The sequence below is a fragment of the Phocoena sinus genome, chromosome 3 (genome assembly GCF_008692025.1).
Source record: "Phocoena sinus isolate mPhoSin1 chromosome 3, mPhoSin1.pri, whole genome shotgun sequence".
Taxonomy (NCBI): Eukaryota; Metazoa; Chordata; class Mammalia; order Artiodactyla; family Phocoenidae; genus Phocoena; species Phocoena sinus.
The window spans coordinates 53,076,878-53,100,943 of NC_045765.1; the positions used below are offsets into that span (position 1 = coordinate 53,076,878).

At 46.7% G+C, this 24,066-nt stretch overlaps 1 long non-coding RNA gene across 2 annotated transcripts in view; it reads right to left on the reverse strand.

Moving 5' to 3' along the window:
• The window catches only part of LOC116751452, a 63,270-nt gene that overhangs the window by 16,285 nt on the left and 22,919 nt on the right, over positions 1-24,066 (reverse strand). The window contains exon 3 of one of the 2 annotated variants that reach the window (XR_004349262.1): positions 11,970-12,029. The exons of the other annotated variant lie outside the window; for it this stretch is intronic. This is a non-coding gene — a long non-coding RNA (uncharacterized LOC116751452). The remainder of the gene's footprint in view (positions 1-11,969; positions 12,030-24,066) is intronic. 2 annotated transcript variants of the gene reach the window in all.

Genomic DNA, 24,066 nt, shown 5'->3' on the forward strand with positions numbered 1-24,066 from the left:
GTTCCCTCGTTTACTCCGCCCAACATGGGGACGATGATACTGTCATCCCCATCTGCATCTCACTCATGGGGAGACCCGAGCTCAGGGAGGCAAAGCGGCCCAGGGGAACACAGCTAACTGGAGGTGGGGCAGGGAGGCTGCGAAGTAGGTACCATCATCAGCTCCATTTCACAGTTGAAGAAATTAAGACATGGAGAGGTCAAGTGACCTGTCCAACGTGGTACAGCCCGTAGCGGGTAGAAGGAGGACTTAAGGCCAGGCAGATGATGCCAGCGCCCAGGCACAGAAGAACCTGAAGCGTGTGCGGGGAACAGCAAGTCCTTCCGTTTCTCTGCAGCGGCAGGTGTACAAAGAGACACGAGGGGGCGTCGACATTCATTCAATGAACATGAAAGATGTACAGAACAGCCCGGCCTGGTACCGCCTTTCCGGAGCTTCAGTCTAGTAAGAAAGCCAGAGACGGACAAGTTTATGCACATCACCTGTGTATATTCATGAATGCTGAGACATGAGATGAGGAGTTTAGGGTGTGATGCGTGTAGACAAAGAGAGGCAACTAGAGAAATCTGAGGCAGGTCCTTGTAAGGGTTAGCTGAGTGAAGAGTGAACGTGCCAAGTATCAGGACCCTGGAAGGAACATGGCAAATTTGAGGAAATGATGTAGAGTGGAGAGACTTGGGTGCATGGGTGAGGTAAGGGAGGCAGGGAACAGGAGAGGAGTCTGGAGAGCTCGGCAGCAGAGAAGATGGAGAAAGTGATGGGAGGCCGGGTTGCAGGGAGCTCACAAGCCAGGCTGAGGAACCTCCCTCCACCAGTAGGTCTGGGGGAAGCAGACATTGCCACAAGCAGAGCTACACCTCCAAGGTCAGTCATCTGGAGACAGGAGTCAGGAGATTAGGGAGGAAGCAGGACTGGTGGTACGGAAACAACATAAACCAGGGGAAAGGTGGCAAGTACCTGGAGGAGATGGAGGCAGGAGAAGTAAAGAGGAGGGAAGGAATTCAAAGAGTCAGCAGAGAGGGGAGGGACAGGCCCGTAAGGATGCCTAGGCATCAAGGGGGAAAGCCGAGCCCTACCTGGGGACTGGGAGCGTGGGGCTGTTTAAAAACCAGCAGGAATGGGCTTCCCTGGTGGCGCAGTGGTTGAGAGTCCGCCTGCCGATGCAGGGGACACGGGTTCGTGCCCCGGCCCGGGAAGATCTCACGTGCCGCAGAGCGGCTGGGCCCGTGAGCCATGGCCGCTGAGCCTGCGTGTCCGGAGCCTGTGCTCCGCAACGGGAGAGGCCACAACAGTGAGAGGCCCGTGTACCGCAAAAAAAAAAAAAACAAAAAAAAAAACCCAGCAGGAAGACCCAAGGGCCATGCCAAGTGTGGTTTTAGCACATTGAAGGAACGCCTGCTGGGGTGACAGCTACTCAGCTCCGCACAGAGCACCCAGAAATGCTCTAAGAAACAAACGCCGTTGGTCCCATTTCACACACTGGAAATCTGAGGCACAGTGAGGTAGACTGATGGGGCCTCCCTGGACTAAAGCCCATCTCCCTCCACTACCTGTGTGGCTTCCCTGCAGCTCTTCTTTAGGTTTAAATCCTTCTCTCATCTACACCCATTTGCTCGGGTTCTACCACCCAAAGCAATGGAGCCTTCCTGACGACCCACCCTGCGTTGATCCGGGAACTGCCAACCCTTGGTCAAAAGGTAACTCACAGGTAAGCTTTGTTTGACCCACACGGAATTTTCCAAAACATGGGTTTCTTGTCAACATTGAAAAGTTTGAAAATTTTACATACAAATCCAGATATCTAGCTTCTCTTGAAAACCCAGTTTATCTGGTGACATGGGGTCCACCTTCTCACAAGGCAACAACTGTCTTGAGTTGAGGCAGCCGCCCTCCTGAGTAGCCGCAAGCTTTCTGGTTCACCATAGTCCCCACCCAAAACACCTAACAACCAAAACAGAAACTAAGCGGTGTGACCACCTAAGAAGGCTGTTCCTTTAAAACTAACAGTCATTTTTATCTTCAGGGCAAAAGGGAGTGGTGGAGACTGGGGCTAACTAGAGAATGCAGCCTTCAACTATAGGAGAGCTCCACCTGCCTCGTCTTCATAGACATCTGAGACTCTGACTTCTGACTGTTGCTATTTTATTCTTATTGGGAGGTCAAGGAGAAAGGCTACTTGGGTACTCATCCCAAGCTACTTGGCTCGCATCCCAGTCTGGGACCACCCAAGAAGAGACCCTCCCTCCATCTTGTCACCACCCCATCTCCACACAGCTCCGGAGTTATTCACCCACTGCCACGTGGATTCTAAGCTTTCATTCAAAAGGCTGTCCAGCAGGACAGCCCAGGGAAGTGGGGACACAGAAGCGTTTGCCCAGCACCGTTTGGGAATAAATACAATCCAAGTGAAATAAGGGCTCATGCTGAGGCTGGCTCGGGTCTTCAATAAAACGGGACATTCTTTCAGAGCAGCGTCCTCACAAAGGAGCCGAGGAGGGAAAACACTGCTGATTGCAGAGCTTCCTCTCCCTAGCCAAGACTTGGCATAGAACAGAAAAATGAAACACACCCCGGCTCCTCTCTAGAAAATCCCAACAGGGGGAATAGAAGCCAAGACGTAAAAGGTGAGAGGTGGGAGTGAGATCCGTGAAATGAAGAGGGAGGTGCCCTGTGGCCTGCTCTGAAGGTAAAAGGGTGGCTATTACTTCAGGTGTCCTGGGTTCCTGCTGCTTAGAAGGACAGGAACTGCCCAATATCTCCCAACACTCTCTCATGTTCAGCATTCCAGCCCTCTCTCATTTCCATCTTACTGGATTCTCTGAAGTCTGCAGAGGATTTGTCAACAACAGACTAGCTCGGGCCCTCAGGAGAAAGAGCCTTGCCTTCCAGCCTTCGGGAGCCGCCCACACGCACAGGCTTCCCACGCTTCGATCTGTGCCTAGCAGTTCTCTGCAGAACCCGACCGCCAAAGTGTTAAGCACGGGGTACACTGGGGCGATGTGAAGAGCAACCGCAGACACGTTCCCGCCCCTCACAGAGTTTATAGCCAAGTAGGAGAGAGAAACAGTAATCAAATGATCACATACATTCATGCATGCATTATTCAAAACAGAACCACGGGGACTTTCCTGGTGGTCCAGTGGCTAAGACTCTGTGCTGGCAATGCAGGGGGCCCGGGGTTCGATCCCCGGTCAGGAAACTAGATCCCACATGCCGCAACTAAGAGTCCGCAGGCCGCAACTAAAGATCCCACGTGCCACAACTAAGACCCTGCACAGCCAAATAAACAAATAAATAATAATAGAAAAAAAAAAACAGAATCACGTACTCTGAAGGAAAGAGATAGCCCCATGCACGCATGTAATAAGGTGATCAGGTGTAGGAGTATGGTCAGGGAAGGAAGGCTTCCCAGGGTAGCAAGCGAGTGGGGCAGGAAAAACATTCCAGCAGAGGGAACAGCCAGTGCCCAGAAGGAGGCTGGTACCTCACTATGCCTGCTGTCCTGTTTCCTCTTAAGCTTTGCTTTGATTCCAGCGTGGTCCACTTAAAGGACCTGAAGCAAGCTGGGTGGGCTCTGGGAAGGGGTTGGCATAAGAGCAGGTGGGAGGCAAGAGCCCCACAGCCAGAGGAGGCAGGTTTCCCCAGAGACCCTAGCCCACCACCAAGTTAAAAGCTGCCTGGGAGGCAACAGGACCACTGGGTTGTTTCTAGGGTGGGAGGACGTCACCTCCCATCAGTGACAAACCAAAGACAAGATGAGGAAATAAGACATGTCCCCACCAAGCTCTCTGGAAGGCCAAGTCAGATATTACTCAGGTCTAATTTCAAATACAAAAATAACTGACAATTTTTACAATCATCTTTTGTGGTACCTCTAAGTTCTTGCAAACAATACCTTCAATGTATAACTATTTTCAGTTTGTGTAAGAGACTTCATTCCAACCTGGCGACCACACTCAGATGTGCTTCAAACAGCAGCCAGGGATCTTTACAAAACATGCCTCAGCTCACGAGGTGCCCCAGTTATCAACTCTCCAAGTTGATGCTCCCACCGCATCTAACATGAAGTCGAAAAGCCACTCCATGATCTGGTCCTTACCCAAGGCATCAAGCTCACCTCATCCCCCCCTGCCCCCTGCTCACCATTCTGCAGTCAAAATGCCCTTTTGCTCCATTCCTCCACCAGGCCAAACATGCCCCAGCCTCCAGGCCTTTGCACGTGCTGTTCCCTCGCCGGGAATGAAATCACCACTTGCCTCCGGCTGGCACTTTCTCATCTCTTGGATCTCAACTTAAATATCACTGCCTCAGAGGCCTTCCTTAGTCGCATCACCGGAAGTAATATTCTTCCCGCTCAGCCTCAACTCAGGCCTATTTTCTTTCTTTTTCAGATGCGTGCCCCAACCAGGAATTCTCTCCAGTCCCTCCCGGCATCTTCCACTTTTCTACAATTCGCATATTTCTCGTTACGCTCTCCCACTAGACTGTGAGCTCCGGAAGGAAAAAGACCTCACTGGCCCTGATGGCGATGTTTTCCTACCACCAGCACAGTGCCCAGCGCACAGGAGCTGTCCAATCACTGCCAACTGTCGAATGAATACACTGTGGACTCTGCAAAACGACTGTTGCGGACACCTCCAAAATGTCCACTCAGCCAAGAAACAAGGCTGGGGAACCATTCTTGATCAGAGCGCACCAGAGAATGACAACTGAATGCCATCTGTCTTTGATTAGACTGGATCAGAAATAAAATTTATAATAATAAAGGACAAGATTGAGACCATAAGGGAACTTGTGACACAGACTGTACATCAGAGAAGAGTATTGTATCAATGCTAAATTTCCTGAGTTTGATAATTCCACCACTCTAAGCTAGAAAACTACACAGATGCAGGCTGAAATACCTTAGGAGGGAAGTGCCATGATGTCTGCAACTTACTTTCGAAAGTCCAGCAAAAATAAATATATTTGTTTATGTCTACACACACTCACATACTGCATTTGTTCAATCCTTGCAATTTTTCTGTAGGTTTTAGGTTTTTCAAAGTAAAAAGTTGTGGGGGGTGGGAGGGAATAAACTAATAGATGTATAAATAAACAAATAAAAGAGTTTTACTTCTCATTTTTGGTTGAAGTGATGTGATTTACCCAAGATCATATGAAAAGCCTGTGGCAGGGTCGAGATTATGACTGAAATACCCAAACTCCCTGACTTTCTCCATTTCCACTGCATCAAACAACCCACTTGGACTCGTGACAGTCTCAAACAGGTCACTTTAGGGCCCTGAATTGAATTACTGGTTGGATATGCACCAGCTTAAAAAAAACTCAAAATGATGTTGGGTGATCTTAATCTGGGACTCCTGCTTCCAGACATTTTACATTACAAAATAAAAGCCTTCTAATTTGCATACATCTAGACCAGAGACCATCAATCAAACATAAGCCCAAGCCTGTTCTGCCTGCCCCCACATGGTATGTGGATTATACCTCTAATAATAGTGAGCTACAGAACTGGTGGAGGGGGAAAGACTAGCACTGAAGTTTTAATTTTCTATTTTTATTCAAATTAGTCAGCTTAATCTTTCCTGTTTCTTTTCCACCTATGACATCTGGAGCCTGTGCAACTGTGCATAGTCAAACTCCTACTCGCCCTTTGGCTCCCAACCTAGATTCCTCTTCCTCCAGGAAGACTTCCCTGATTTCTCCAGGATAATTTAGGAACCCTTCATCTGGGCTCTCTTTCTGTACAAAAAAATTAAACCTCATCATTCTAATTTTTATTGCCTGGTTGCTTGTTGTTCCCCATCACTGGAACACACCCTTCACAAGGGCAGGAGCTGGGATGTCAATGGTGAGCCTGTGCCTAGCCCACAGAGCACAAGTGATAATCCACTGAGCGGAACTCCACTGAAAGAGCTGGCCCAATCCCACTCTTCACGAGATCTTAGATGACCCGTGGAGGGCAGCCTGGGGCCAGCTCTCCCCAAGCAGCTCTAGTGAAGCTTTTCTTCTGCCTGTTGTTTCAGGTGTCCTATATCACATCCCCTTTGGGACAGGAAGTGTCCTGTGTCACTGTTTTCTCCTCTTGTTCTGTTATCAAAGGCTGGACCAGGGAGTTCCTGAGCCAGGATCAGGGGGCTTGGGTCCAGTTACCCACCACCTGCTAGAACAGCGACTTGGCCGCATTGCCAAGTAGGGAACAACACATGCTTTATTAAATAATAATACATACTGCTCACTCCATCTGGCCATTTCAGCTCAGGGATCAGCTTTAAAGTCTCACCAGGGTGGGACAAGCAGAATGGGCTTCACGGGTGGCAGGAGGGGCAGATTTGCAGGATGCAAATTTTGGGGGTTCTGAGGATTTGACTATGGGGCAGTTTTTCACTCGTTCTAATCCTTCCAAGGAAGACTCCAAACAGAAACTCTACCCTACTGGTATCCATGACGGTAACTGCAACTCCACGTGGTGGAAAAACAGTCCGACAATGCAGATTTGATTCCCAGCTCCCTCCCTCCAATAGCCTGTGAGCTGGGCGGGTTACTTAACCTCTTGGAAACACAGTTCCAATCGCCATGAATGGTGGTCGACACCTTCCTCATGGGACTGTGAGTAGAAATGAAGAAGATAATCAGATAACCCAGCATGTTGTAAATGATACACCTTGTACAGAGTACTCTCAAACTGTGACAGGATTCAGGAAATCTGCTCCCTTGAACAGATGATCTGCAGGAATCGGGAGAGTATGAAAGAGCAGGTTTGCCAGGGGGTTACAGACTCAATTAGAAGAGACAGCACACAGATACGTGCTAGAAATTCATCACGTACTCAGTCAAGGTTATAAAACTTGCTGGGGTCATACACATAGTAGGCACAGATGCTGCATATCTTTTTCGCATTCCTTACCCCACCCCCTACTCCTGGGCCCCAGATTTTCACAAGCCAAATACTTGACATGGTGCACTCTTCCCCCAAGGGTCCCATGAGTGTTGAGAAGACAATTTTTGTACATCACTGTCTTTTACATTTTATACACACACAAGCATACATCACCAACTGAGAATTTAGCCCAAAATTCATTGTGTTTCTGTTTAGGGAAGTGTTCGCCCACATGGGGATCTTCTGGTCCCTGAACGGAACTCAGCATTCAGGACACATCATCACCCTGAGGCGGGGGGAGGTGGGGAGAGCAGGAAGCAGAATCAGTGCCCAGGTCCCTGAACAGTATCTTTGTCCTGTGTCCCAACATCCCTGAAAGCCCCCTTCCGTGGATCCGTCCCTCACGTCTCCACCAAAGCCTGCCCGTATCTCCTCCTTTCCCTCTAATCCACCCCGCATACACCAACCACCATAGCCCCACCTTTGTCCTCATTACCTCTCACCTGGACTAGAGCCACAGCCTCCCCGAAGTCTTCCTGGCTGTGGCATGCTGCTGCCCCGCCCCTCCCCCAATCCACCCTGCACTCTGCAATCAGAACGGTCTGACTAGAACGCTCAGACCACAGAAGCCCCTTCCTAGGATCCTCCAGGGCCCACATTCCCCGGGAAGGCATGTAAGCCTCACCTCATTCAGCAGCTTCAGCCTCCACGCTGCCCTTTCCTCCTTCATCTTATCAAGCTGCTTTCAGTTTCCCCTCACCCTCCACGCTGTCCCCCCAACCCACCCACCCACCCCGGGCCTTTGCTATCTCTTCCTACCTCCCGGAAAGCCCTTCCCATCTCTGGCTACCTCTTATCAGTCTTCATGACTCACTGGGGCACTTCCTGTAGGATGTGCTCTCTAAAGCCAAAGTTAGGGCCAAAGACCCTTCCTCTGGTCCCACGGTCTAGTTTAAACTAGTTAAACTGGAATTACAGGTCCACGAGCCTGACTCCCTAACTAGGTATTACCTTCCTCCAGGTAATGAGTAGGCTGGATCCCATACATTCCCCAGCACCTACCACCGTGCCTGAACACTGCCAATGACCAAAACAAATGTTTGCTGAGTTGAAATGAACCTCCAACTCCCAAACAGAAGCACAATGGGCAGTTCAACGGAGAGCCCCCTAGGTCTGAGGAAGGGAAGAAACAGAAGGCTTCCGGATTGATGGAGCCCACATTCGGCCCTGGGAGAGCCGGGACCTGGATGCTCAGAGCAACTGGAGGACATCCACGTATTGCCTAAGGAGAGAACCGGCATTCCTCGGAAGCTGCCTCGGGCCTGGGCAGCCGTCCCAGTCGCGCCAGTCTTGGGACTGCCCATCTCAAAATGGGATTTGCACATCTGAGGGCATGTGCTTAGGCTAAGGAATGCACAAATCCACAGGATAAGAAAGTACACCCTCCTGGACAGTCAGTCTAATACTTGAAAGCATTTTTTCAACAGGTAACATTTATTGAGTACTTGCTATGTCCCAGGCACGTGTGTCAGTTCATTTAACCTTCAAAAGGGTCCCACACAGTGAGTACTATGAGTTGCCCCCATTTTCCAATGTAGAAACCGAGGCCCAGGAAGGTTAAATAAGCTGTCTGAGGTTATACAGACAGCAGGCAGCAGCAGTGGAGTTCAGACTCAGGCGTGTAGCTCGAGTCCACTGTTAACCATTACACTACACTACCTTTCTTCAAACCACTTTACAGAAAATGAGAGCGATGTTATGGGAGTTAGCAGCACATCTCATGGTCTTTGTGGGTTTTTTTGTTTTTAAGATAAAATACAGGACTTCAACACCCAGGCCTTGCTAACTCTTCCAAGCTCTTTTCCCCCCGCCTCCCTCTCTCCACTCCGGCCTCTTCTCAGTTTCTGGAAGGTGCCAAGTTCATTTCCGACAAGGAATGGTTTACACGTGGTGACCCTCTGCTGGGAATGCTGCACAGACCCTGCCAGTTCTCCACCCAGCCGGCCCCTTGTCCTTCACGTCTGGGCTCAGATGTCACCATCTCAGATAGGCCTTGCCTGATGACCCTGTCCAGGTCTCCCCCTGCTTCTCCAGCCCAGCACCCGTGCCATCCCCTGCATGGCATTGTTCCCAGCAGGTGGCCAACAGTCACCTTCTATATCTGGACACTGTTTCCCCCACTGCCCGCAAACCTCACGAGGACAGGAACCTTTCTGTTTTGTTCACCTGGCGCCAGGCAGTGAAGCACTCAAATGTTTACTAAATGAACAAACAAACGGATGGACGAATTAATGAACTCATTAATCAAGGGAAGGAAGAGCTGCAGGAAAGGAAGAACGGTTACCTTAGGCCTTCAACTCAGGGAGATACGCTTTCACTAAGAGTAATGGTATTTCGGTGAAAAATTTGAGACTAGACTTCAAGATTATGAACCCATGCTTTTGGAGAAAGTGACCTACAGAAAAATCCAACCCATTCATCTGTTCTGACTCGTGCGAACATGAACTTTGCCCTCTAAAGAGGCAGTCCTTGGAGAGGACCATGAAACTGCCCAGGATGACCCTGTGTGACTCCGGGCAAGGTCGGACAGGCAAGCACCCTCAACACTGCTTGAAGCTTTTACCCCAAGAACACCGGCTGGAAGGGCCTAGAATCCCTAAAGGAGCTCCTCTGGGAATGCGCTCACGCAATTACTATTACCTTCAAATGTGAGAGCCAAACCTCTGAGTCTATACCACCTAACCTCAAGGCTGCAGTTCCCCGTGCAAAGGGGAGGTCAGGGTGCAAAGCTTGGGGCGCTGCAGCCCGGGAGAGGGTGGAAATCAAAGCCTCAAACTCAGCTAACCTTTGGGGTACACTACGCACACACCTGAAGCTTCTCCACCCACACCCTTGGGAACATGCTTATGAAGGGCAGCAGAGGGGAAGTGGGTGGGGTGAGGATCGTTATTAAAAAGACAGCTAGAGCCACAGGAGAGGAAATGTCTCTGCTATTACTCCCAGCAGGCCGCTATTGTAGAAGAAAAGTAATACGTTTTTAAAAGTGCCAAACAGGAAGGAAGGGCATGGTGGGGGATAAAGGAGATCAGAGCAGGTCCGAAAAACAAAAATTTAAAAAAAAACAAATGTCCTTCTTGGAGCAAAATCGTTCTGCAGGGAGACAGCTCTCAGCAAGCTTCTCTCCCTCCATTCTGAGGGGTTTTTTTTCTCTTAGTGTACAATTTTTTTTTTTTTTTTTGCAGGGAAGAGTAGGCCTTCTCTGCTTTTCTCCCCCTTTCTTTTTGGCTCCCTTACCAGGCCTCTCACACCTTCTGGGTTCCAAGAGCACCCTGAGGATACTTACCAACAGGAAGCCAGACAAGGAGGGAACTGACACAGTCGTTAGGTGACATAAGCCTGCTGACAAGCTGCCAATTCAGCCTATTGAAGATGTAACTGAAAAGCCACCACTTCACTCAAACTAGGTCACCTCCAAGCGCTGTGGATGTCAGCTGGGAGTTTGCCACTGACCGAGAACCGAGGAGCCACGAGGTTAGTGGTTTCCCCTGGGGACATGCAGAGGCCAAGGGGACGAGCGAGAGATGGACACCAAGGAGGGGATTTGTGAGAACAGCTAGAGCAGAAAACCAGGAGGGAGACATCCACAGGCAAGGGAGGAGAATTTAATAGTCAAGTGTTTTTAGAAAACTATGTTTAACAATTTGTTATTAGATTTTTTAATAAACTCAGAAGCAGCGTGAGTCTTCAAGAAAGGATTATGCTCTATATAGCCCTATCCCCATGTATTCGATTATAGGGTTCCATTTTTGAGAACCACCTTGCCATCTAGTGTCCTTCAGAATACACTTTGAGAAATGTTTATTCATGTCCAAAGGGTACATGACATCAACCCTGGCAGGAGTGTCTGGGGGGTAAGCTATGGCTCTGTTCTTGACCCCGTCTGGTTCAACATCATTAATCTGTTGGCATGCCAATCAGATTGGAAGATGATCCTAAGCTGGACAGGGAAGCTGACAGGAGAGATGGTAAAACCAGGACTATGGGCAAACAAGACACTTAAAAGGGATAAATATCAGGTCCTGCATATGTGGTCCAACAATAACACAATAACACATTCAGGATGGTGGAAGATGGGGCTCACTGTAGTACATGCATAAATGACTGGGAACTCTGTTGACTATGAAGAGGGAAGACAAGAAGCTGGGTCCTTGGTGAAAGCATCTGAGCCTTTTTTTTTTTGGCGGTACGCGAGCCTCTCACTGCTGTGGCCTCTCCCGTCACGGAGCACAGGCTCCGGACGCACAGGCTCAGCGGCCATGGCTCACGGGCCCAGCCGCTCCGCGGCACGTGGGATCCTCCCGGACCGGGGCACGAACCCGTGTCCCCTGCATCGGCAGGCGGACTCTCAACCACTGCGCCACCAGGGAAGCCCGCATCTGGGCCTTTTGAACAAGCTTCACCTGAAAGCAGGGCCAACCCCCAGCCCAGGGCCCTGTTACATTTATCAACAAATTCTCTTTAAATATTGAATTTTCTTTCTTTCTTTTTTTTTTTTAATCTGCAACATAAACATTCCAAATGGATAATACTGTCAAGTATACTAAGGTTTCCAAAGGCGATACACTTTAAAGAAGAAATGGGGGCTTCCCTGGTGGTGCAGTGGTTAAGAACCCGCCTGCCAATGCAGGAGACATGGGTTCAAGCCCTGGTCCAGGAAGATCCCACGTGCCGCAGAGCAACTAAGCGCATGCACCACAACTACTGAGCCTGCGCTCTAGAGCCCGCGAGCCACAACTACTGAGCCCGCGTGCCACAGCAACTGAAGCCTGCACGCCTAGAGCCCATGCTCTGCAACAAGAGAACCCACCACAATGAGAAGCCTGCGTACTGCAACGAACAGCAGCCCCCACTCGCCTCAGCTAGAGAAAGCCCGCGCGCAGCAACGAAGACCCAACACAGCCAAAAATGGAAGGGAGGGAGGGAGGGAGGGAGGGAGGAAGGGAGGGAGGGAGGAAGGGAGGAGGGAAGAAAGAAAAAAGAAGAAGAAGAAATGAAAGAAGTCTCAAATCAAGGAGAGAGGTCTCACCCTTCTGGCTGGTCAGATGACTCTTGGAGTTTCGCTTGTGCATGGTTCTGGGGTGCCAACCTTAGAGGGACAGAGACAAACTAGGAAAATTTAGCAGGATGAACAGGGTGCCTCAAACCATGTTACACAAAGAATTACGTAAAAGAAATTTTAAAAAGAGAGACAGACAGACAAGAGATACAGAGACTCGGGAGGGTCTAGCCTTCCAAATAGAAGATTTGTGAGGGACACAGCATTCCATGAAGAAGGAAACCAATGCTCCTTAATCTTCTAGAAGGAACACTCTTGAAAAACTACTGAAAGCTACGGAAACTCTCCCCAGGAAAATGTACAAGTATTTTCAGGGGATTGCTTTCCCCCCCGCAACCCCCATTACTACCATAGAAGCCCATCCATGGACTTCCTCCATAGAAGACCAAAACCAGGTTAAATCCTCATCAGGATTAGGCATTACCTGTGTGATATCCCCACACCCACCCCTGCCGCAGTAATGAACTAGTAGCAATGGATGCTATTATAAGGAGGCAAGCATCAGCTCAGTAAAAGACACACATTCCCCCTCCTACACTGTTGGTGGGGATGTAAACTGGTGCAGCTGCTATGGAAAAGAGTACGGAGGTTCCTTAAAAAACTAGAAATCGTGTTGCCACATGATCCAGCAATCCCACTCCTGGCATATATCCGGAGCAAACCATAATTCAAAAAGACACATGCACCCCAATGTTCACTGCAGCACTACTTACAATAGCCAAGACATGGAAGCAACCTAAATGTCCATCAACAGATGAGTGGATAAAGACGATGTAGTATATACATACACAATGGAATATTACTCAGCCATAAAAAAATGAAATCATGCCATTATGGATGGCACTGAGATTATCATACTAAGTGAAGTCAGTTAGAAAAAGACAAATACCATATGATATCACTTACATATGGAATCTAAAATATGACACAAATGAACTTATTTACAAAACAGAAACAGACTCACAGACACAGAAAACAAACTTATGGTCACCAAAGGGGAAAGGGGGTGGAGGAGGGACAAATAAGTTTGGGACTAGCAGATACACACTACTATATATAAAATAGATAAAACAACAAGGTCCTACAACATAGCACAGGGAACTATATTCAATATCCTGTATTAAACCACAATAGAAAAGAATATGAAAAAGAATATGTATATATGTATAACTGAATCACTTTGCTATATACCAGAAACTAATGCAACATTGTAAATCAACTGTATTTCAATAAAAAACAAAAACACACAAGCATGCAAATACACACAGTCTAAGTTGAGAATTACTGTTCAGAGAAAGAAAGTTTTTAATTTAAAAAAAAAAAAAAAGACACAGGTTTCTACCATGCCTGCCATCTGGAAACAGAAAGGGCTGTCTGGCAAGTAGAGAGCTTATCTTCATTGGAGGTATTCAAACAAAAACCGGAAGAGCATTTTCAGGGAGGTAGTAAAGAGGTTCAACCATGCCACTGGACTCAGTGAGCCAAGGCCTTTCAGGACTTTGCTACTGAAAAATGTGTTCTGAAAACCAGGAGCATCACCTGGGAGCTTGTTAGAAATGCAGAATCTCAGGTGACTCCTACTCATGTCAGTGTTTAAGATGCACTGCTCTAAGGTATCTAAGATTCTCTAAGGAGAGAGAAATAACAATACTGTGGTCCCTCAGCAGCAGTATTCACCTATGCCTCCAGAGATCCGCCATTTTTTATTTTATTTTATTTTATTTTTTGCTGTACGCGGGCCTCTCACTGCCGTGGCCTCTCCCGTTGTGGAGCACAGGCTCCGGACGCGCAGGTTCAGCAGCCATGGCCCACGGGCCCAGCCGCTCTGCGGCACGTGGGATCCTCCCGGACCGGGGCACGAACCCGCGTCCCCTGCATCGGCAGGTGGACTCTCAACCACTGTGCCACCAGGGAAGCCCCCGCCCTTTTAATTTTAAGTAAGTTTGGGTTTTGAGGCTATAAAGTGGGGACCCTTCCCTAAATCCTTTTCCCGTCCTCAACTCATTGCTTGAGTTATTTCTTGATCATCTCAAAAGCTACAGATGGAAAACTAAGGGGAAGAATGGAATAATTCCCACTTTGTCTCTAATCCAGGTCCAGAACTTAAAGAGTGAAAAAGCAGGGCTTCCCTGGTGGCGCAGTGGTTGAGAGTCCGCCTGCCGATGCAGGGGACACCGGTTCGTGCCCCGGTCCGGGAGGATCCCACATGCCGCGGAGCGGCTGGGCCCGTGAACCGTGGCCGCTGAGCCTGCGCGTCCGGAGCCTGTGCTCCGCAACGGGAGAGGCCACAACAGTGAGAGGCCCGCATACCGCAAAAAAAAAAAAAAAAAAAAAAAAAAGAGTGAAAAAGCAATTTTAAATAGTTATCTTCATAATCATCTCCTTTACTAAAAAGAAAGATAAGATTTATCACACACTCACATGGGCCAGAAACCCTGCTACCTGGTTTTTTAGTTTTTTAATCCCTTATCTTACTTAGTCTTCATGATAACCCTGTAAGGTAGTGACTATCAGTTTTTTCTTTCATTTTACAGATGACGAATCTGAAGCTCAGGAAGGGTGAGTGACTTGCTCAAGGCCACACAGCCAGTAAATGGGAGAGCCAGGCCTTGATGCCTAAGTTCGAGTTCTGAACCATGAAGCTACATGCCTATCGCCTTTAGAGGAAATCTCTGATCTTCTGCTCTTTTCAATAAGCAGTAAAGGTAGCCCGAAGCTGTCAGGTTCCCACACAGCTCATGCAAGTTATCCAGGGATGTAGCCAGGCTGCTGGCTGGGCAGCTCCAGACACAGGTGCACCGAGGTCTCAGATCTCAGCCCTCCATTACATTCTGTTCATTACACAGGAAGACTTAGAGGTCACGCTTTCAAATCCTGGCCCCTTCCTCATTATCTGCTCCAGCATCAGAGTCCTCCCAGTCCTGTATTGACTTGCTTTATCTCCTGGCTGCTGTCCCATCGCCATTAGATCCCAGGCATTTGAGCAAAGTACACAACTATCCAGTTCTGGCTGAAAGGAACTGACTCGCCATTCCTTCTCTGTAATTTTGGGCATAGTCTGAGAGGATTTAGAAGGTGTCATTGACTTGGAATTACAGTTCTTTGTTACAAAATGAATTTCCGGACCATGCTGAAGAGACTAGCATTCCCCCTCGCTCTCACACAAGCAGCTTTGTTCCCCTTCAAAGTGTCCCTCTAATTGCACTGTGTACATTCACTTTAGACTCTGCTGCTTCTCAAGGAGGAACCTTATCAAAGAGAACTCAGACTCCCTCTAGTACTAAACATCTGCACCCTTCATTTGGAAATTCATCGTGGGCTGCATATTCTCCCTTTGGCTTATTACATTTTTAATTTCCTATAGCTACTATACTCTTGTATGCTTTTGCCTTATATGCCCCAACTGGGTCCCTTAAGGCAGGCACCGCCTCTTAGGTTACCGTTGTTTCCGAAGGTAACGGCTTTGTTTCACAGCAGTCTGGCACACGGCCCTGCCTACGTTAGATGGTCAACGACCATGGAAATGATTGAAAACTAACCGATGGAATCTTACATATTACCAAGCACATCTGTTGCTACGTTCAAAGTGAATTCACTCTTGCAGATACATTTGGAAGGGGGGGGGTCACAGGGGGGAGAAAACTAACTAAGCATGTTGGGCTCCTGAAGCACATGGTGTTGTGTAAAAAACCCTAACATTATGGTTTCAGCTTTAAAAGAGGTAACAATAAAACTTGCTCCCATGAGGTAGGACTAAGCCACTAATCCCCGGTACAGCTGGAAACACAAAAGCTTCTTGAAGTTCAAAGACCCCCAACCCACCTGGTTAGACAATAACCAGGCCAAAACCTCCTTTCTCAGCTGCTCTTGTTAGCGTGTGCTCCAACTCTCAAACCGATTCAAGAGAACTCTGGCGATTTTAAAATAAACTTGCCTGAGAAATGGGCCACAGTGTATTTTCCTTCCAAAGAAACAAAGATCCTGGGTGATACTGGCTAGAAAAAGCAGGGTGTTTCCTCTAGTAATAAAGGGGGGTAAGTTCAGGAAACAAAACATTTTAAAACTTATATACCAGGTGCTGATTCACTTTTTGAACTATTGTCAGATTTCTCTCCTCTGTTCCAGAATAACTCTTTCTGGTCTGTTTTTCACTCAACCAATATAGAGAGCCAACTATGCTCTGTAGCTGTCTACTCTGTGCACAGACAAAAACAGACATGGGCTGTTGGCTTTTTCACACTCAGTTCCTTCAATATCGCAATTTCTTCTGCTCTAATATCAGCCTTTCCATAGAATCTCTAACAGGGTCGCAAGAGCCCCCAGGTCCCAAGGCGAGGAGGAATAATACAGTAACCAAAGCACAGAGCCAGGGCAAAGTTCATGTCTATGTTACTCTACGTGATAACCTCACAGGGAAAACGGGGCTGAAGATACTCCCCATCCCGGAGGAAAAGTGCCTGACATTTTTATAAATGTTCCTATCCACAAATGTCATTTAACTTTAACCCAGGAGTTGAAAATGGAAATGTCTGCAGGTACAAACAGGTATGGGAACTGGGTCAAGTGAGCAGAGACTCAGAGTCAGGAATGAGAAGGACAAGCGGGGGTCGGGGGGGAAGCTGAGACCACTGAGGGGCCTGGCCTGACTGGGCACAAGGCAACTGTTCCCACAAAGGGGTGCAGCCCAGTGTCCCTAGTTCTTTTGATGTGTCAAGAGAAGCCAGCTCTAGATTTTTATATGGAATCTCCCAATTAAAAAATACTGACTCCATGTGGTGACCTAAATGGGAAGGAAATCCAAAAAACAGGGGGTATATGTATACATATGGCTGATTTACTTAGCTGTACAGCAGAAACTGACACAGCAGCATAAAGCAACTATACTCCAATAAAAAAATTAATTAATTAAATAAAATTAAAAAAGAAAAACTGGCTTCAACAAATCTGCAAACAATGTAATACAACTGTTAGGAGCCTGGGCTCTAGAACCAGATCAGCTGGGTTTTTGAAGCCCAGTCCTGCCATTTACCTGCACGTGACCTTGGACAACTTACTTAACTTCTTCGTGTCTCATTTTCCTCACCTGAAAAACAGGTATCAGTGCTTATTTCATAAGGCTAGTGTGAGGAATAAAGGCTCTGTATCAATTTTACTACATAATCTGATACATAAATATGTAGATTATATATATAAATTTATGTATGTATAAATATATAATATATATGTGATTAGAACAGAGCCTGGCCCATAGCAAACACCATACAAGTTTTAGCTAGTACCACTGTTACTTTGGCAAACACTGTGTAGAACAAACAAGAAACTTCTCTCAAGAAGTTCCTGTAGGGACTTCCCTGGTGGCACAGTGCTTGAGAGTCCGCCTGCCAATGCAGGAAACACGGGTTCGAGCCCTGATCCGGGAGGATCCCATATGCCCTGAAGCAACTAAGCCCATGAGCCACAACTACTGAGCCTGCAAGCCGCAAGTACTGAGCCTGCACGCCACAACTACTGAAGCCCGCATGCCTAGAGCCCGCGTTCTGCAACAAGAGAAGCCACCGCAGTGAGAAGCCCACGCACCGCAACGAAGAGTAGCCCCCACTCGCCACAACTAGAGAAAGCCCGCGCACAGCAACGAAGACCCAGCGCAGCCTAAAAAATAAATAAATAAATAAAAGTTCCTGTATAGGCCAACACTTTGAGACCTTAGTCTCATTAGCACCTAATGCATTCATGGGACCACAGACCTCAGCCTCCTACAGTTGTGAAGGTTTGGTGAGAAGGTGCTCTCTGCTTCCACCTGCCAGCCATCCCCAGAGACTCACGGACACCATGCAGCTAGACCCATGGAGGATTCTGGGCGTTGCACGTTAATGCACATCAGTTACCTCTCCGTGTTGGTCCCCTCACTCCCCAGGGGTGAGAGTGGGCTGGTGATCACTCCGCTAGGCAGACAGAACAGCTGAGGATGCCTCTCCTCAGACAGCACCTTCCGTCACAGAGATGTTCTGGGCACAAAGCCCACTGGAAAGCTTGGTCCTGCTTGGCAATTCATGGAGCTTTTAGCACAAGGCTAGTGCATTGGTCCTTCCGCCATATTTTTATGATGGATCATCACCCTGGGGACTACCAGGCACATATCAGCCGTCCTGGCTTCCTGGATCACTGCAGTATTGCAAAGAGGTTTTCCAAGCCCCTTGCCTATAAATGTTTTTCACCAGCCCAGGCAATTCTCTCACTCCTCACACTGAAAAGTGTTTTCTCCAGGCCTTCCTACAATTCTTACTGAGCTAACAGTGATGTATCTGCTAGCACTTAACAACAGAAGGCTTAGTTTAAAAAAAAAGGAGGGGGGTGGGGAGTGGGAGGAGATAGTAATTTGAAGTCGTATCTTCAACCCATATTAAAAATCGTCCTTTTCTTCCTTTGATTTCCTTTAATCTAGTCTCATTTCTTTCACGTGCTGTGTTTTCCTTCGCAATAGTAACAACAAAAGCTAACATTTACTAAGCACCACACTCATTTCAGACCCTCACATCCAAGCCTCACAATAACCCCAGGACACAAATACCACCAGGATCCTAATGTTACAGATGAGGAAACCCAACTCACAGCCTATAAGAATCTTGGCCAAGGTCAGGCAGCTAGTAGGTGGTAAAGCAAGAGGTCAAAAAAACAGGTTTGTGGGCTTCCCTGGTGGCGCAGTGGTTGAGAGTCCGCCTGCCAATGCAGGGGACACGGGTTCGTGCCCCGGTCCGGGAAGATCCCACATGCCGTGGGGCGGCTGGGCCCGTGAGCCATGGCCACTGAGCCTGCGCGTCCGGAGCCTGTGCTCCACAACGGGAGAGGCCACAGCAGTGAGAGGCCCCCATACCGCAAACAAACAAACAAACAAAAAACAGGTTTGTGACTGCAAAGCCCTGTGCTTACCCACCTGAAGAAAGAAGATCATCCTATTTCAGTGACGTGGTAGCTGAGCTTTCCTAGGAGTAGGAGAACAAAGACACACTCTACACTCAGACACTAACTTGGATGTAGCAGCCACCCTTCCAGGCCTTCACCTGCCCACTCCACCTCACCCAAAAGATATCTGCAGATGAAAATCAGTTCAGGGCTTCCCTGGTGGCGCAGTCGTTAAGAATCCGCCTGCCAATGCTGGGGACACGGGTTCGACCCCTGGTCGGGGAAGATCCCACATGCCGTGGAGCAAATAAGCCCGTGCACCACAACTACTGAGCCTGCGCTTTACAGCCCGCGAGCCAGAACTACTGAAGCCCATGCGCCTAGAGCCCATGCTCTGCAACAAGAGAAGCCACCACAATGAGAAGCCCGGGCACCACAACTGAAGAGTAACCCAGCTCACCACAACTAGAGAAAGCCCACGCACAGCAACAAAGACCCAATGCAACCAAAAGGAAGGAAAGAAAGAAAGAAAGAAAGAAAGGAGGGAAGGAGGGAAGGAGGAAGGAAGGAAGGAAGAAAGAAAGAAAGAAAAAGAAAATCAGTTCATAAGGTAAAAGTGGCTTGCATTATAGGCAGATGCTACATAAACCTAAAATGTTAATGTTATTTGGAGGTACCTGAAATAAGTTCCTAACAATACGTCTTACTGGTCAGGCATATGTTTTTAAATCTGTTTGGGTTTTTTAATTACTAAAGCGAAAACATGCTCATAACAAATTCAAATAATACTGAAGCATATAAAGTTTTTTAATAAAGGGACAAAGTGAGAAAGAAAAGAACTTTTCCCCACCATGTTCCAACTCCTTGAGTATCTTTCAAGAGTTTTCCAAGAACATACTAACATCGTATACATATAGATCTATGTGCATATACAGTTTTCTTTTTCAAACTCAGGGTCATATTCTATAGTTTTGAAGTTTTTATTCAATACCGTGTTTATTTACATATCTCCATGTCAGTTTGTACCAAACTACCCCAGTGTTTTTAATCAACACAACTGCCTTATGTGCAAGAACTGAAATTTAATCACTTACTTGAAGAACATTTGGGTTATTACTATTTTGGGTGTTAAAATAGTATGTACGTCTTAAGAACCTTTAGTTGACAGTATGTGTCCCAGTGAGCCATCAGCTGATTAGGGTTACGATGTTTGGTATTGTTGCTAAAATGGAGCATACCTTCAGTTGAATAAAAGATCCAACTCATAAATAAAACCATCCCAGCTGCTGAGATTACTAGCTTTTCAACAGTAAAACATATAACCGAACACCAAATCATTCATTCACTCAATTATACATTCAAGTACTTGTGGTCTACCAAGCTCTATGTTAAGCCCAAAAGGTTAAACAAAAGACCAAGCCTCACTTCCTGCCCTTGAGGAACTAAGAATTCAATGGGCAGACATACTCATCAATGCATTCTGCATCAAGTTTAAGAGCTCTTCTAGGTTAAAGTAAAGGAGCATCTAACTCTGGAGGAGATGGAGGTGCCTGAGAAGAAACAGCTAAGAAGTGCCTTCAGTAGGAGTTTGCTGGGAAAAGAAAGCCAGAATAAAGGACAGGGCAACCTTATTTTACAAAATCTTGTAAAAGCACCCAGTGTGTTCAGAGAACTCAGAGCATTCTGAGAGCTTCTAGAAGGGAAATGCCAGGAGAGAAGGATGGAAAGAGAAATGGAAATTGAGATTGAAGGGCCTTGCCTATGAAGTTTAGAAATTTGGATTTGAGGTTGTCAGAGGGGAAATACCACTCCAGGAGCATTTTGGATCTACCACAATTTGTTTACGCATCCATCTGTAAATGGACTTGTGTTGTTTCTGGGTTTTCACTATTACAAATAAAGGTGCTATGAATATTCACACATCCAGTCATCTTGCTTCCTTTCTTTTCTCTTGGGTAAATAACTAGGAGTGGAATGGCTAGATCACAAAGGAGGTGTGTGCTTAGCTTTTTAAGAAATAGCCAAACTGTTTTCCAAAGTGGCCATACTATTTTATTGTAGCAGAGTTCCAGTACTCACATCCTTGTCAACACTTAGTATGGTCAGTCTTTCCAATTTTAGCCATTTTAATAGGTACTAGTGCTATCTCATTGTGGTTTTAATTTGCATTTCCGTAATGACTAATGATGCTGAACATCTTTTCATCTGTTTATTTGTTATCCATATACCTTCTTTGATGAAGTGTCTTTTCACATCGTTTCCTCATTTTTTTAAATCGAGTTGTTTTATTACTCAGTTTTAAGAGTTCTTTATATATATCCTAGATACAAACCCCTTATCAGAAAAATGCTTTGCAAATATTTTCTCCCAGTCTGTGGCTTATCTTGTTATTCTCTTAACAGTATCTTTTGAAGAGCAAAAGTTTTCAGTTTTGATGTAGTCAAATTCATCCATTTTTTGTTTGATGGGTCATGCTTTTAGGGTCATAGCTAAGAAATTTTTGCCTAAGCAAAGATCACAAAGATTTTTCTCCTATGTTTTCTTCTAGAAGTACTATAGTTTAGGTTTTAGATTTAGGCTTACGGTCCATCTCCAGGGGGGCAATCTGAACACCTGTGGGGGTATTGTTATTTGTCATAGTGACTGGAGGGAGGGGTTCAACCAGCAATTGGTGGGCAGGGATGCTCAAGGTCTTACAATGCACAGGAAACATACACACCATGCCCCACAGGACTTTCAAATGTCCTGCCAGACATGCATGTGGACCAACTGCTTATAGTCGCATGGATATCTATTTAGCTCTTATTTCAAAGTACTAAAAACTTTAAGTTTCAAAAATCATAGTCAAATCTTTCTTTCTCTTAAATCTAAAGTTTTTCCTTAAAAGCAGCCATTTCATCATGTCTTCTAGTACATTTGTGCCTGTGCATTTATATATCGAATTATGTATTTTATTATAAAGTAATTTCATTTCTCCTTTTTAATTCAATTATGGCATTACTCTTTTATCTTGTGTGTGTAGCTGGTAATGTTATCATACATTAGCAACATAAAGAGATTAAAGACACTGGACTGAGTGAAGAATCAGAATGACATCTACAGCCATACCACTTAGATGTTAAAATATCACAATTAGATAATTAAAGGTTTTAGAAACTTGCCCATAAGTTAACTATACAAATTTTCTAAAAATGCATAGAAAAGGCTACACCTTATACACACAGTGGCCTAAGGAAAGCAGGAAATGGAAGCAGGGCAGGAGGAGGAATGGGAAACAACAGCATCACAGGAGGGGCAGGCGCCTTGCACAGACGATGACAAGGCTGTGCGATACACGGAGAGGTACACTTCGTTCAGTGTCCTGCCCCTGAGGACCAGTCAAAAAAACAAAATAACATCTTAAAATATTTTGTCCAGGGCCCCTGCCTACCCTAAGGCTCATTTATAGTTACACACCTAAGAAGGTGAAAGATGCAGATGGCCTCATGGACGGTGCAGGAGAGCCGAGCATTGCTCCTGCAACATTCCAGCGCCACCACAAAGGGCAGGGTCCCAAACCACTAACATGACACCTGATTCTGGTGTGAGGGTCCTCAGAGGCAGTATAGAGGGGACTGTAAACTGCTAGAGATAAAGATTGTGCAGGGAGAGAGGCAGAGAGGAAAGAAACTTGTCCACATACAGGAATAAGGCAAAAATGTCCACTCAGCACTTCTATTCAACACTGTCCTAGAATCCTAGCCAGGGCAATAAAGCCAGAAAAATAATACCATTTACAACAGCATTCTGAAAACTTAAAATGCTTACAGATAAATTTAACAAAAGACAGGCATGGCCTGTACACTGAAAACTACAAACCACTGCTGGGAGAAAAAAAGACGAAATTTAACAGAGAGGTCTATCACGTTCACAGATTTGAAGACTCACTATTTTTAAATAATTCATCTGTATAGATTTATTAATTCATTTGAATATGTTTTAACATCTCCTATGTCCCAGACACTGTTCTAAATGCCAAAGACTTAGCAGTGAGGAAGATTAAAAAAAAATGCCTGCCCCATAGGGCTTACATTTTAATCAGGAAAGACAAAATAAACAAAATATGTACTTCATATGGTGATAAGTGCTAGGGAGGAAAACAATGCCGGGCAAGGGGATAAGGAATGACCCAGGAGAAAGGAACTGAAAACTCAGATGGGGTGGAGCCGTCTTAAAGACCTGATAAAAGTGTGGAAGGGAGGCTTATCATGCCTAGCGGGAAAAGTACTCTAGGCAGAGGAAATAACAAAAATTTTTTAAGATGGGGACAAGCCTAGAATGTTCTGAGAACAACAAGGAGAGCAGAGAGAGCAGGGGGAGGGTAATAGTAGATGAGATCAGAGAAAGAGCAGATGGCCAGTTCCGGTAGGGCTTTGTAGGCCACTGTCATTTTAACAGACTTTGGCTTTTATTGCGGGTGACATGTGCAGCCATTGAAGGATTTTGAGCAGAGTGGCATGACCATGACCTGATTATACTTTAGAGGGATCCTTCTGGCTGCATGTTGAGAATGGTAGGGTTGGGAGCAGAAGCACAGTTAAGAGCTGATCACAGTATTCTAGGCAAGAGGCAGCGGTGGCTTAGAGCCAGCGTGGTGATGGAGATGCAAAGCACTGAACTGCCTCCAGATAAACAAGGCAGAGTGGACAGAGTGTGCTGAAGCACTCAGTGTCAGCGGAGGTGGAGAGAGGGGTCAAGGTTGACTCTAAGGGTTGTGGCTTGAGTACACTGTGGAATAATTACTTCCCAGGGTCGGGGAAGACTGTAGGAAGAACAAAATTGTAGGGAGGAGCAGACAAAACTGCTGCTTGTTAATTTTTTTTTTTTTTTTTTTTTTTTGTGGTACGCGGGCCTCTCACTGTTGTGGCCTCTCCCATTGCGGAGCACAGGCTCTGGACGCGCAGGCTCCACAGCATGTGGGATCTTCCCCAACCGGGGCACGAACCCGTGTCCCCTGCATCAGCAGGCGGACTCTCAACCACTGCGCCACCAGGGAAGCCCGCTGCTTGTTAATTTTAAGATGCCTGTTGGATATCTGAGTGGGGATGCTAAGTGGGTAGTTGGATAATATGAGTCTGACACTGAGGAGTCAGGTCAGAGCTGGAGAGGGTCTTTAAAGCCAGCATTG